The sequence below is a fragment of the Cibotium barometz genome, chromosome 29 (genome assembly GCF_041138505.1).
Source record: "Cibotium barometz isolate CiBa-2024 chromosome 29, ASM4113850v1, whole genome shotgun sequence".
NCBI classification, from domain to species: domain Eukaryota; kingdom Viridiplantae; phylum Streptophyta; class Polypodiopsida; order Cyatheales; family Cibotiaceae; genus Cibotium; species Cibotium barometz.
Window position 1 is genome coordinate 27,626,533 of NC_141074.1, and position 11,848 is coordinate 27,638,380.

Sequence of the window (11,848 nt, forward strand, 5' to 3'; positions counted from 1 at the left end):
TAGCACTCATTAAAAAACCCCTAGACACAAGTGATCTAGGCAAAACCTGATGAGTCCAAATAAAAGTTAGAAAACATCCAATAAAATCCATAAAATAAACAGATCAACTAACCCATGATAGAATTTATCTTAGGCCTAAGAAATTAAGCACAGACCACACTTAAACAAGTGTAAAATAAATTATCATAAAAAAGTTTCAAAGGTGAAACACACTTTGAACGCAAATTATAGCCATCAAAAGAAATTAAGGAACATGTCCAAAAAAGAATGGCTAAACAATGGTAAAAAATCATGAAAACATCGTTTAGAATTAATCCTAACAGAAATAACTATTAATACGAGGTATAATTGTACTAATAATATGCAAATAACTCGTATCTATCTAATGTCAGCCACAAGAAAACTTACTTCAACATTAAATAACCCTCAAAAATATTAAATTCTCGAGAAAAAGAATTATCATGATATTTTTTAAAATTTTTTTCTAATTTTATAGGACCTCAAATATGCTAATTTTGAATCCTACCAAACCTATCTTATGGCATTCCAAAGCTATATTTTTCCAAAAAAATTTTAGCAATTAGATTTGCCAAAATACCATTGATATTTTAAAAACACCAATTTTCAGGATTTCTAAAAATAATTTCTAGAAAATTCTAAATTTTTCCTGAGAATCTTATCATTCAACACAATATTTTCAATTCCACTCGACGATTCTCAAATCCAATGAAAATTCATAATTTTAATGGATTTTTTAATTTTTTGGATCAAAAAATATAATTTAAAGGAATTTGAATGGTCACGAGCACCTGAATGGACACACCACATGCCAAACACCAACCCTCCATTTTCCCAAAATTTAAAATAACCTGTCTGATTTTTCACTAATTTTTAGGATTTTTTTGGAATTTTTAATTAACCTCGAACGCATTTAGAATACGAATTAACCTCGAACGCATTTAGAATACGAACGGTTAAAAAATTTCGGAATCCCAACAATTATTCTCGAAATACGGAAAGCCAATAGTTTTGGGAAAATGAAAAGACAAAAAAAATTGGAATGTGAAAGGTCAAAAGTTTCCGGATCCGAAAGGTCAAAAGATTTTCCAAAATTCGAAAAGCCAAAAGGTTTCGGGAAAGCGGAAAGCCAAAAGGTTTCTCCGAAGATGAGAAGCCAAGAGGTTTTAATAGAAAAAAATTCAGAAATTTTCAGAGATTTTTTTTTCTCAAATGTCAAATTTTCTCTAATTTTTACGCTTTTTTCCAAGCTTTTTTTTCGAAAAAAAAGGTTTTTTTTAATAAAAAATCTCATTTTAAAAAAAACAAAGCTTAATAAGTTTTTTTCAAAAGCTTATGAAATTTTTTTGGGGGGGGGAGCGATTTTTGCCTGTAGGCTGTGCTGCGCCAATTTGAGAGGGAGAGAAGTACTCACTCTCTCCTCTCCCCTCTCTCCTCTCCTTCTTCTCCATATTATTCACTCTCCACGCCCTCCTTCTCTGTTTAACAGAGAGGAGGATTAAGCTTTAATTAATCTTTTTAATTAAACTAAGTTTAATCATAATTAAATAATAATTATGATTAATATTTAATTAAAAATCCCTTTTAAGAGAAGTTCACACAGGAGAGCATTCCATGCATCAACATGCTTCCCCCTACTGCATTTCAGCAGAAAATCAGTAGAAATTTGATCACATACCCGCGAAAAAACCTGCAAAAATGTATAAAAAATACATTTTAACCATAAAATTACTCAAAAAATTTCTTAAAATTCTAGAAATTTAGGGAATCCATTCTTCCAAAAATATCCACGATAAAATATGTGGTATTTTTGTAAAAAATTTCATTAATGCTTATTTTAAACCATAAAAAATAGAGAAAAATTGCATTAAACTCACGGAATTTCCCTGCAATGTCGATTCATCATAGTAACACGCATTCCAATCGCCATATCGACGATCCACATGCAAATTATCAACACAAATTAATAAAATAATATTTTTTTTAGTAAATATTAAAATTCACTTCAAAAAATACCAAAAATTACAATAAGAAAGAAAAATCAACAACAATTAACTAGAGATTGCTCTGATACCACTGTTAAAACCCTAAGATCTCTCTAGATAATTGTTATGCATAAACATGCATAAATCAGGCATAAACTCATCCACCCGACCATACACAATTGGATATGAGAGACTGGATGAACTCTAACAATTGGAGGTAGTTTTAGTTCATACGCAACCGTGCCAATCCGATGTATAAATCAAAATGGACCACAATATCTAGGAGATAAATTTGAGCATTTTTCTTTTGACAAAGTCTGAAAATCTTTAGGAACTTTTAAATAAACCAACGCTTATTGTTCAAAAGACCAAATTGAGCATCCTCTATCAACATAGAGCCGTGCCCTATCCTGAAGAATCCCGAGCTTCGATCAACATTTCTTGCATATCACGCAAGAAATCTTTCGATGCATCAAGCTCGATGTCCTTAAGATCAACATCAATAGGTGTTCTGGGTTGATATCCATACATAAGCATGAACGGACTAAAACCAGTAGCCGTATGTTTAAAACTCTTATAGGCAAATTCCATCATTGGAGGATATTTTTCCCAATTTGATGCTTTTCCAGAGACATATGCAAGAAGCATATCCTCTACAATCTGATTCATATGCTCTGTTTTTCCATCAGACTACGGATGATCAGAGAAATTCATACTCAAAGTAATTTCCTCGTTGTAAACCATTCAGAATAAAGTAGGAAAACATGGCATTATAAACATCAGAAACCAGGAATTCATCGGCTCCCCGACGTACCCACATCTGCACATGGAATAATCGACGTCCTGAGTTACCCATATCAACATAGAGAGTCATCACAGCATCTCGAGGAGTCACATATGTCCATCCTCCGTAAACCATCAGGTTGACTCTATAAAAAACCTAAAGTACGAAACTAGAGAAAGAAATGCCAACAAAGAAAAACTCCAAATTTCCTTAATCCGAACACAACAAGATAAACTCCTTCAACTCTAAAGAAAGAGATTTAAAAAACTGAAAATGCCAACGAGATTACACTCATCAATACATGCAGGCTAGAGATAAAGGAAGTTTATCTAGAGAATGCCCACACAATAACTTTACATGAATTCAGAAAATGAGATTATCTTTGAATGTTGAGATCAACATGCTAAGTGATGTAAGCAAAGCAACAACCTTGAGCCCAAATTATCCCATAAGATAATATATGCGAGGAATCGCTAGCGTCCCATACCACCATGATACCACCCATACATACCTTATTAATTTGAAACTCCCTAGTATACCGTCTAGGAAATATGAATATAATCCTATTAAAATGGCCTTATCCCAGACTTTCACATACTAAAACCAGTCTCTATATATCTGAGACTAATAACTCTTTCCGAGTACATCATTAGAAAAGAAATTGAATTATTGGCGTCTTTCTAATGATAACTACCCGAAACACAATAAAGTTAGGGTAGAAAATAACTCACCTAGATATATAAGCAACTAGGTATCCGAGTTGGAATATGTACAAGAGTACAAGTAATATACTCCAAAATTATGTGCAAAAAATGAAGGCAAATGCTACCTTCAAAGCACATGATATTATCTAAAAGATCCTTATAAAACCATGGATAAAAGCATAGAAGCTCCTCGAATCCATAAAAACCATAGTTGATCATAAAAATCAATGCATACCATCTAATGGGCATTAATCATGCCAAAAGAAGCATTAAAATTGGTGGCCAACTCATCAATCCGGAGGAGTATTTGGACATAGTGTTGTTCAAGCAAAACTCCAAAGTAAGCAAGTGAAACACATGTGTGTAGCACTCATTAAAAAATCCCTAGACACACAAGTGATCTAGACAAAACCTGATGAGTCCAAATAAAAGTTGGCAAATGAAGGTCAAGTATCATCTCATGAGGGAAAGTCTTTGAAGTGTGGTCAATGGGAAAAGAAACAAAGATTTTCCAGAATTCGGAAAGCCAAAAGGTTTCGGGAAAGCGGAAAGCCAACAGGTTTCCCGGAAGATAAAAAGCTAAAAGGTTTTAAGAGAAAAAATTCAGAAATTTTCAGAGATTGATTTGTTCTCAAATGTCAAATTTTCTCTATTTTTAAGGCTTTTTTCTAAGCTTTTTTTTTGAAAAAAACTCAAAAGTTTTTTTTAAATTAAAAAAACTCATTTAAAAAAAACAAAGCTTAATAAGCTTTATTCAAAAGCCTATGTTCAAAAGCTTATGAAATTTTTTTTTGGGGGGGGGGGCGATTTTCGCTTGTCGCAGGCTGCGCTGCAACCTCTCCCCCCCGGGCGCGCCAATTTGAGAGGGAGAGAGTACTCCCTCTCTCCTCTCCTTCTTCTCCATACCATTCACTCTCCACGCCCTCCTTCTCTGTGAACAAAGAGGAGAATTAAGCTTTAATTAATCTTTTTAATTAAACTAAGCCTAATCATAATTAAATATTAATTATGATTAATATTTAATTTAAAAATCCCTTTTAAGAGAAGTTCATACGGGAGAGCATTCCATGCATCAACATGCTGCCCCCTACTGCATTTCAACAGAAAATCGACAAAAATTTGATCGCATACTCGCGGAAAAATCCGTAAAAATGTATAGAAAATACATTTTAACCCCATAAAATTACTCAAAAAATTAGGGAAAAATTTCTTAAAATTCTAGAAATTTAGGGAATCCATTCTACCAAAAATATCCACAATAAAATATGCGGTATTTTTGTAAAAAATTTCATTAATACTTATTTTAAATCATAAAAATAGAAAAAAATAGCATTAAACTCACGAAATTTTCCTGCAACGTCGATTCGTCCATTGAATAGTAATAAGACACATTCCAATCACCATATTGACGATCCACATGCAAATCATCAATACAAATTAATAAAATAATATTTTTATTAGTAAATATTATAATTTACTTCAAACAAATACTAAAAATTACAATTAGAAAGAAAAATCAACAACAATTAACTAAAGATTGCTCTGATACCACTGTTAAAACCCTAAGATCTCTCTAGATAATTGTTATGCATAAACATGCATAAATCAGGCATAAACTCATCCACCCGACCACCCCGAGCCCAAGAGATGCACACATGAAATATAATGAAATACATCATACCTTTACCTTGATGTCCCATACCATCAAGAGGTATAACTCCAATCCAATAACATGTAGCTATAGTGTGAAATGGTAGTTGAGTAGTTATGATCCTCTACACAAGAGAGCATAACGTAACCTAGCCTTAAGCTAACATCAAGAGCCCATAGCCTAAGCCTCAAGATAACATAGCCTTGGCCTCCCAAGCCTCCCTTGAGTGTGCCCCATGCCCCTATTATATAGGAGGGCCCTCAAGTGACTCTTGATTCTAACGTAACCTAGCTATAGTGTGAAATGGTAGTTGAGTAGTTATGATCCTCTACACAAGAGAGCATAACGTAACCTAGTCTTAAGCTAACATCAAGAGTCCATAGCCTAAGCCTCAAGATAACATAGCCTTGGCCTCCCAAGCCTCCCTTGAGTGTGCCCCATGCCCCTATTATATAGGAGGGTCCTCAAGTGACTCTTGACTCTCCATTTCACATGTGTGACTCTTGGATGCCTGACCCTAACCTTAACCCTTAAGGTTAGTCCTAACCCATGCTCCCCTAGAGCTTGTTCCCATGCTCCCATGCTCACAAGCCTAATGTGGGTTAGCCTCCTAGTATATGCACACATAATGTGCATATAACATACTTCCCCTCTCTCAAAACATTGCACTCTTGCATTGAAAAGAAGGAGAACTGCGATGAACAATCTCAACCGACTCCCAAGTCGAATCCTCTATTTCCCTATCTTTCCACCTAATTTTATCCTCAGGGATTAGTCATTTACAAAGTTTCCTTTCCCTGAATTCAAGTACCTTATCAGGTTCATGTGGAACTGTCATGAGAATATATTTTAAGTCCTCTAGAAAAATATTATTTATCCCCTCTTGAGTAATTTGGGGACACCTAGATTACTCTTGCGTCATGCCGGCTAGGTTAATATCGTGGGTGACACCACTATAAATATTAATACGTGCGGTATATGACGTATGTTTGAGGCCACCTATGATTATTTCAGTTAGGTTTGTATGGCAGGGTGATTCCTGGGTTACTTACGCCTGGTAGTCATGAGTTGGTGATGATTTGTGCCTGTTTAATATTTGTGAGATTAATTTAATAATTAATTGAGCTTATATTTTCAGGTGATGAAGACTATGGGAATTGAAGAGTTTACTTTGGATGGCAAGCATAGTAGCTTGTAACCTTATCATATGATTTTTCCATTTTGAACTTTAGAAAAGATACATTTATTTTTGTGGAATTTATTAAAGCCTATGGCTTTACCCTAGTCCCAATTTGACACTCTATTTTTGTTAAAGAAGAGTGCCGTGCTCTCTAAAAAGCACATCTTGTATTTTGGGGGCTATGGCCTAATTTTGGTGAAAAGGAAAGCTAATAAAGAAATACTCTTGTGTGGGGAGAGGCCACGCACAAGAGGGGGGAAGATTGCACCCAATATGGTCTTTTTGGAGCTAAGTATTTTTGTTTAAGTGTTTAATTTTTCAATTGATTTGATTTAGTTGAAGCTTACAAGCAATGGTTTTTATGATTGAATTAATTCTCTACTTTCCACAATCAATTCCTAGAATAAGATTCCGGTTGCAGTGGTATCAGAGCTTGGGCTAGGAGATTTGTGGAGAAGGTAGGAAAGGGCTTCAACTTCTCAAAAATCAAGAAAGTGCAGGAATTTATCCAGTGGACAGAAGGGTGTTTTGCAGGTCTTTACCCAAAGGTCAAAGATTCAAAACTAGATCTACTCTCAAACCCACTCACCACCCTGCAAAACCATCCCTCTCTATCAAAAAGCGGTTTTTCCAAATACTCTGTGAAATCAAAATCTGACCGTATGGATGAAATCCTCATAGCCAAAAACCTCACGGGTAACTCTCAGAAATCAGAAAGCTTCAAGGTTGAGCAAATCTATAATGGACGGGGGAGATAAACCTGTGTAAAAGCCATACAAAAATTCTCCAAAGCAATTCCAAGCAAGGGGCGCACGGCGGCAGCCTGCCGGCGCAAAAGCGTGGAGAGAAGAAAAAAAAATTATTACCACAAGCTTAATCATCTCTCTAATCCTTCTCTTACTTTTCCCAATCCCTATGCAAGTCACATCACTCCTTTTTGAACCTCTACTTTTTCCAATTTTCAATTTGAGGAGAAATTCAAAGGTTTTCCAATTCTGAAAATTTCTGGGTGCAGAAAAGTGATTTACAGGTTTTAAAAAAGCTTGAAAATTGCCTAGAAAAGGCCAGAAAATTCCGAAATTGCTTCTGAAAAATTTTAAAAATTTCAAAAAAATATTACAGAGTTTGGGAAAGGTTTACAGGACTGTTTCAGCAGGTTTCAAAGTGTAGAAAAATTATTTCATCAACAATTTGACTAGCCCAAGACTCTTGAATCACGCGGAATCGTTCGGGATTTGTTTGAGGCGACGAGAATTCAATTCAGCCATTGAACAACGTCTTGTTCAGCTTCAACCAAGATCGAATTGTGGGAAAAAAACAAGATAAGTACTCATTTTTGCTTTATTTATTTACATCAAATAAAGTAAAATTTTATTTATCTACATCATTTGCACAAGCACTATGGCAAATTTGCCTATCTTGCCATCAATTCAAGAGCAACTCCTTTCTTTACAACATCAAATTGTAGAAGAAAGAGAGAAGCGTATTGAATTGGAGAGACAGCTCTCGAATCGTAGACGCAAGCGTGACTCTTCGCTATCTTTTGATGACGAAGATGACACTATTCAAAGGGCTGTAAATGCTACACAGCAAGCACAAAGGTCACAAAAAGAATCCAAGATTAGTCGGAAAGCTTTCACATTCCAAAATTATGATGGAAAGAAGGATGCTAGGGTCATTTTAGCTTGGCTTAGGTCAACTAGATGACTATTTTTCTGGAGAAAAATTTTCAGAGAAAGATAAGATTAAATGTGCAGTCAATCATATGGTAGGCAGTGCAGCTTTATGGTGGAGTGTAATTAAGCAAGGTCGTGATAAGCCAGATTCTTGGAAAAGATTTCAACGGCTGGTTAAAAAGCACTTTTTACCCTCACAATTCAAGTCCAAAGTTAGGCATCAATGGGACACTTTGCATCAATTGGAAAAGGAAACTATGTCACAGTATGTAGAAAAGTTCTGGAATACTTTATTACAGGTGCAGGTTGTGGATAGAGTTAGTGAGAAGGATCAAAAAAGGAAGTTCATATCGGGCCTTAGATCTACCATTAGGGCCGATGTGAATATGTTTCGACCTCATTCACTATCTTCTGCAATATCTTTGGCAACTAATTCAGAACGTAAAAATGGTTTTCCTAAAGAGATTAAAGCACATGAGGGTACTTCTTCTAAACCATTTACTAAATCTTTTTATGCTTCAAAGAAGATGTATAAACCAGGTTATGACAAAGGCAAGGACGAGGCTAAAGGCAACCTGAGTACCAATAAGAAAGTCAATGGTGGCAAACCGAAGACATCTCCTATCAAATGTTTCAAGTGCCACACAAAGAAGGTCACATAGCATCGAATTGTCCGGAGCGTACCAAGAATTCAACCCCAGCAGCAGCAGCTCGAGTCAACATGATTGAAGAAGACGACAATGAAGAAGAATCATTCGAGCAAGAGGGTAATTCCGATCCAGATTACTCAGAACAAGAAGGTAAACCTCATGTTCATTCTTTGCTTAAAATAAAAGGAACGATAAATGGACATGAAGTTCTTATTTTGCATGATGATGGTAGTACACATGATTTCATTTATGAAAAGGTACTTAGAGCATTAAATCTTCATTCTTCACCTACGCACTATAAAGTCAAAGCAGCATTTACTGGAACAAAGTATAATTGCATGCAAGAGGTGAAAGATTTGGATTTATGCATCAAACCTTTAACAGAAAAGAGGGATTTCTTAGTTGCACCTTTACAAGGGGTAGATATAATTTTGGGTATGCCTTGGAGACACAAATACAATCATATTATAGACTATGACACTCATAGTATTTCTCTAAGGAAGGACAATGAAAATATTATCCTCCAGTGTCAAGTCAAAGGAGAAATGAGTCCTTTGTTGAGTCACACTCAAGCAAAGAGAGCTCTAAGAAAAAGAGATAAGACTTATATGGTATGGGTTAACTAGCTTGATGCTGAGTTGGACACATCCAAAAGACCAAAGTTTGATTCTTTTATCTCCAAATTTAGTGACTGTTTCATGGAAGATCTGCCTCCAGGATTACCTAAGTCTAGGCCAGAGGATCATAGCATTGACTTATTGCCTGGAAATTCCCCGCCTTGTAAAGCTCCCTATAGAGTCAACAATTTAGAGCAAAGAGAAATCCAAAAGCAAATAGAAGACTTGCTAGAGAGAGGCCTTATTCGACCTAGTAGTTCACCTTTTGGAGCTCCAGTACTTCTTGTTAAGAAGAAGAACGGAACTTACCGAATGTGTGTAGACTATCGTACAATGAATAAGATTACCGTCAAGAACAGATATCCTATTCCTAGGGTAGATGATCTTCTTGATAAGCTTAGAGGATCAAAGGTCTTTAGCAAGATTGACCTAAAGTCTGGGTATCATCAAGTCCGTATGACTCAATCTGACATTTTCAAGACAGCTTTTAGAACCCAAACTGGTCATTATGAGTTTTTGGTTATGCCATTTGGTTTGACCAATGCTCCAGCTACTTTCAGCCGTATGATGAATCGTATATTCCTTAAGTTTCAAAGTTTTGTTATAGTGTTCTTTGATGACATTCTTGTTTTCAGCAAGGATCGACAAGAACATGAACAACACTTGGAACTAGTGTTCAATCTTTTGAGAGAAAATGAATTGTATGTCAATCCTGAAAAGAGTTCTTTCTTTCAAAAGGAGATTGAATACTTAGGTCATATAGTGTCGGCCGAAGGGATTCGTGTAGATCCTAAGAAAATTGAGTGTATTGCTTCTTGGCCTACGCCTAGAAACATACATGATCTTAGATCTTTTCTTGGCTTATGTAGTTATTATAGGAAGTTCGTCAAGAATTTTGCTTGTATTGCTCATCCTTTGACTGAACTCCTTAAGAAAGCTACAAATTTCAATTGGACTGAAAAGCAAGATAAATCTTTTGCAACACTCAAGAATGCTTTAACACAAGCACCAGTTCTAACACTACCTGATTTTTAAAGACCATTCTTTATAGTAGTGACTGATGCTAGTGGCAAAGGATTTGGAGCTATTCTTATGCAAGACAACCATCCTATTGCTTATCAAAGTAGAAAGCTTAAGCCTGCATAGCAAAATTATAGCACTTATGACAAGGAATTAGCAGCAGTAGTGCATGCTTTGAAAATCTGGAAGCATTACCTAATGGGCTCTGAATTTCTTATCAAGATAGACCAACAAAGCATTAGGCATTTGCTTACGCAACCTCTTATTTCAGATAGGCATATCAAATGGGCAGCTTTCATTCAAAGTTTCCAACCTATGATTCAATATCAACCTGGAAAAGAAAATGTTGTTGCCGATGCTTTGAGTCGAAGACCAAATATCAACAACATTTCTATAATTGAAAGTGAACCATTTGTCCTCATGAAAGAAACTTATGAAGTTGATCCAGATTTTTCTCAAATATGGATTAAATTGTGTGAAAACAATTGGACACCTCAAGGAAGTTATTCTCATAATGATGGCTATCTTTTCTTTGAGAAGAGATTGTGTGTTGCTCAACCTTACAGACAACTTGTCTTGGAAGAGATGCACCAACCACCATTTGTGGGACATAGAGGAGTTTCCGCAACACTTCAAGTAGTTTCTCGAGAATTCTATTGGCCCCATTTGAAGAATGATGTAGCTAAGTTTGTAGCTGAATGTAACATTTGTCAAACAATTAAAAGCTACAAAGGCAAAGCTTTAGGATTGCTTATGCCTCTACCTATTCCTGATAGACCATGGGAACAAGTGTCTATGGACTTCATTACTGGCTTCCCTACTACTTCCAGTCACCATGACATGATTTGGACAATAGTGGACAGATTTAGTAAGCAAGCCTATTTCATTCCATGTAAAAAGACACTAACTTCTCAGCAAGCCGCGAACATATTTGTTAAGCAAATTTTTGTTCATCATGGTCTACCCAAAGTGATAGTTTCTGATAGAGATTCTAAATTTTGTAGTCACTTTTGGGTTGCTCTTTTCTCAAACTTAGGCACTAAGTTAGATTTTTCCACGGCATTCCATCCGGAATCGAATGGACAAACCGAAGTTACAAATAGCACTATCTTAGATATGCTTAGAGCCTATGTTTCCCAGCAACCTAGTGCATGGGATAAGTACATACACCTACTCCAATTTGCTTATAATAATACTCCTCATACTGCTACTGGTCGAGCACCATTTGAGATTATCTATGGAAGAGCATTGCCTATTCCGGCTACTAGACTCTCTCATAAGATTGAAGCAGCCAACCAATATGTTAGAGACTTTGATCGCATTCTATCTGAAGTGCGTGATTGTATTCAAAGAGCTCAAGAGAAGTATACATCTCAAGCAAATAGGAAGCGCAAAGATTTTTCATTTCAAGAAGGTGATTATGTACTTTTGAGAATTGAAAAGCGTCGATTAAAGAGTGTGGAAAAATTCCCTGCAGTGAAGCTAGCGCCTAGATATTATGGGCCATTTAAAATCCTTCAAAAGATTAATGATGTGGCCTATAGACTAGAGCTTCCATCTAAT